The sequence below is a fragment of the Emys orbicularis genome, chromosome 13, assembly GCF_028017835.1.
Source record: "Emys orbicularis isolate rEmyOrb1 chromosome 13, rEmyOrb1.hap1, whole genome shotgun sequence".
Classification (NCBI taxonomy): Eukaryota; Metazoa; Chordata; order Testudines; family Emydidae; genus Emys; species Emys orbicularis.
The window spans coordinates 13,121,637-13,125,828 of record NC_088695.1 but is presented as its reverse complement, the minus strand read 5'-3'; the positions used below and the strand labels follow the sequence as shown (position 1 = coordinate 13,125,828).

At 44.8% G+C, this 4,192-nt stretch overlaps 1 pseudogene; it reads right to left on the bottom strand.

Annotated features, from left to right (window-relative positions):
* Positions 1-1,146: 1,146 nt before the first annotated feature.
* Positions 1,147-1,880, bottom strand: LOC135887446 (olfactory receptor 14A16-like; annotated as a pseudogene).
* Positions 1,881-4,192: the final 2,312 nt, after the last annotated feature.

Genomic DNA, 4,192 nt, shown 5'->3' with positions numbered 1-4,192 from the left:
AGGTTGTATGAGCATGTATATTAACTCTCTATTTCTTGGCTTTCCAAAGTTTACATTTTTCTGTACAACACAATATTCTGGAAGGGTCTGAACTATCAATGGGCAATCTTAAATCTGTGTTAACAAAGGATTTTGCAGGGTTTTTTTGCCATTTATAGCTAGATCGATCAATCGATTCTTATCTGATTTACACTGGTGTAAATCTAGAGTAACTCCACTGACTTCAGTGAATTTATTCTGGATTATTACCACTGTAAACACAACATTTTGTATAAAAAAGATTGCACATCACATTTCTATGGAGACAATAATGTCACCATTTGATTATATCTGTAAGGAAACACAGAATGAAACCATGGTCATGGGAGAAAACTTGAAATTTTATTTTTGGTGAATAACCTCCATCCAGTTAGTATCTTCAAGGCACCTTTGATCTCCTTGTTCCTCATGCTGTAGATGATCGCACCACACTGCTACAGACTGGGACCGAGTGGCTAGGCAGGCAGTTCTGCAGAAAAGGACCTAGGGGTTAAAGTGGACAAGAAGCTGGATATGAGTCAACAGTGTGTCCTTGTTGCTAGGAAGGCTAACAGCTTTTTGGGCTGTATAAGAAGGAGCATTGACAGCAGATCAAAGGAAGTGATCATTCCCCTCTATTCAACATTGGTGAGGACTCATCTGGAGTACTGTGTCCAGTTTTGGGCCCCACACTACAAGAAGGATGTGGAAAAAATTGGAAAGAGTCCAGCGGAGGCCAACAAAAATTATTAGAGGGCTGGAGCACATCACTTATGAGGAGAGTCTGAGGGAACTGGGATTATTTAGTCTGCAGAAGAGAAGAATGAGAGGGGATTTTATAGCTGCTTTCAACTACCTGAAAGGGGGTTCCAAAGAGAATGGATCTGGACTGTTCTCAGTGGTAGAAGATGACAGAACAAGGAGTAATGGTCTCAAGTTGCAGTGGGGGAGGTTTAGGTTGGATATTAGGAAACACTATTTAACTAGAAGGGTGGTGAAGCGCTGGAATGGGTTACCTAGGGAGGTGGTGGAATCTCCTTCCTTAGAGGTTTTTAAGGTCAGGCTTGACAAAGCCCTGACTGGGATGATTTAGTTGGGTATTGGTCCTGCTTTGAGCAGGGGGTTGGACTAGATGACCTCCTGAGGTCCCTTACAATCCTGATATTCTAGGATTCTATGATTCATCAAAGGAGGCACCACAGAATAAAGCACACACACCACAAGATCCAGACCTGATGGAGAGCGGGAAGTGGGCTTCACATAAGCAAAAACAGCAGTGCAAAATAACAAGGAGACCACAATGAGGTGAGGAAGTCAGGTGGAGAAGGCTTTATGCCGACCCTGCTCAGAGGGAATTCTCAGCACTGTTTTGAAGATCTGAACATACGACACAATTATAAAACCAAAACAGCTTAAGCCTAAGAATATGTTAAAGGAAATAACCACAGTTTCACCAAGGTACAGGTCAGAGCAGGCCAGCTTGAGTATTTGGGGGATTTCACAGTAGAACTGACCCACCATGTTGCCTCCACAGAAGGTTATTGCAAACGTGTTCCCAGTGTGCAGTATAGAAAGGAGAATTCCAGTGATCCAGGCACTGGATGCCATTTGGACACAAGCTCTCCTGTTCATTATAATCTCATAATGCAGTGGTTGGCAGCTGATGATGTATCAGTCATACGCCATGATGGTGAGAAAAGCAAAGTCAACTGCAGTGAAGAAGATGAAGAGAAAGACTTGGGAAGTTCATCCAGCATAAGAAATTGACCGGATGTTTAATAGGGATTTGGCCACGGACTGGGGAAAGTGAGGGAGATGGATCCAAGGTCCAAGATGGACAGATTCATCAGGAAGAAGTACATGGGGGTGTGAAGGTGGTGGTCAAGCACTACAAGGATGATAAAAAGGAGATTCCCTTTCAGGGCTACCAGGTAAAGCCATAGAAACAGCACAAAGTATAAAATCTGCAGCTCCGAACCTCAGAGAATCCCAGGAGAAGGAACTCAGTCACGGTGGTTTGGTTGGACATTTTCTTCCTCAGCACATCATGTCCTGCCTGTGGAGGGCAGGATAAGGGCATTGCTCAGGATTAAAGTGTCAGAGGAAATGATCCTGATTCTCTTTCTGTAATATACCCTAAAAGAATTTGGCGTGTTTAGCCAAGCAAAACGCTGGCTGAGAGGGGATGTGGTCGCTTTCTATAAATAGATCAGGGGGATAAACACCAGGGAGGGAGAAGAGCTATTGATGCTAAAGGACAGTGCTGGCACAGGAACTAATGAGGATAAGCTGGCCATGAGTAAATTTAGGCTGGAGATGCAAAGAAGGTTTGTCCCCAGCAGAAGAGGGCTGAACTAGGGCTGACTTTTATTCCTTAAAAAAACAACAACACGTTAGATACTACTTTTCAAAAGAAAATGCAAATAGGACTCCTGACCATAGACAATACTATCTTATACATAGGTTTGGCAGTATTTAATATATATATATAATTTTGACTGACAATATTGATGTTTATCATTAAGCATTTTTTTTATTTTTATCAGTTTATATTTTCACAGTTACAGGAAATTATGGAGGGGGTCAGACAATAGTTATTTAATGACAGTGCATGTTGAGATTCAAAAAGTTAAAACTTGAGAACTATGAAAGCACAGCGTTTCAACATGACATCAAAATATACAAAGTCAATATCCTTAAATCAAACACTCATAAGTTCTCAAGCAGCAATTTTCTTCCTTTGCCTCACTGGAAACGTTGATTGTTGAAAGAAATATTTTTTCGCTGGTTTGTGTGTGTATGGTGAAATCAACATTTGCAAATATTTACTGATAAAAATCTAATCCTTCCAAGACTACTTATAGAGGTAGCAATTGAAAGAGGATAGCATAGGCAAGACAAGACCGTACCAATGAACTATTAGTTTAGTTATCCTAAAAGATTAAAGCAGTGGTCTGCATTGTGCATAATTCTCATTCAAATGTTGCACATGAACAAGAAATAATAACAAGAGTGTTTTTTCTAAAAATCTTGATGTCCTTGAGCTATATTGTCCTCTCCATTATACCAGTTTTATGCCACCGTAACTCCACTGATTTTAGTGGGGTTACACCACTGCAAAACTGGTACAATGGGGTGGACAGTTTCTACTCTGTCTTTACTCAGGCAAAACTCACAGTGGAGGAATTTCTGATCTCAGGGATGAAGCCAAAATTACTCCAAGGACTTCAGCTTTACTCTGGTGTTACTCAGATCCCAGTATGTCCCAACTAGAGTCTTGCTTGATTAAACACTTATAAGTAACTCAAAATTTGGCTCCTAAATAGGCTTGTTCAGCAATTTATATCTATAGATCAATACATCAGCTGCATCTATTCCAAACCCAATTGTCTTCTCTCACGTACCTTGGAGAAAGGCAAAAATGCTATCCAGAAATAAAGACCTGGAGCCAATACACAGTGTGAATATTCCTTTCATTCACAACATGCATCTGATCCCAAAGCATCTCAAAGGTGGTTAGAAAAATAAGCCACCACACTGCTTTGGCCTGACTCTAGGACAGGGGTGGGAAAACTTTTTGGCCCGAGGGCCACATCGGGGTTGCGCAACTGTATGGAGGGCCGGGTAGGGAAGGATGTGCCTCCCCAAACAGCCTGGCTTCCGCCCCCTGACTGCCCCCCTCAGTACCCACAACCCATCCAACCCCCCCGCTCCTTGTCCCCTGACCGCCCCCTCCCGGAACCCCCACCCACATCCAACCCCCCTGCTGCCTGTCCCCTGACTGCCCCGTCCCCTGTCCAAACCCCTGCCCCCTGACAACCCCCCAGGATTCCCACCCCCATACAAGCTCCCTGTGCTCCTCGTCCCCTGATCGCCCCCTCCCGGAACCCCCCACCCATAACTGGCCCCGGGATCCCACCCCCTTATCTAGCCCCCCTACTCCCTGCCCCCTTCCAAATCCTATCCACACCCCCGCCCCCTGACAGGCCCCTGGGACTCCCACTCCCAACCCTCCCTGTTCCCCATCCCCTGACTGCCCCCCAGGACCCCCTGCTCCCTTACCCAACCCCCCCGTTCCCCGCCCCCTTACCAGCAGTAGGAGCTTGCAGCTGTGCCACCCAGCCAGAGCCAGCTGCGCTCCCCACGCTGACCAGCAGGAGTGGCGGGCCAGAGC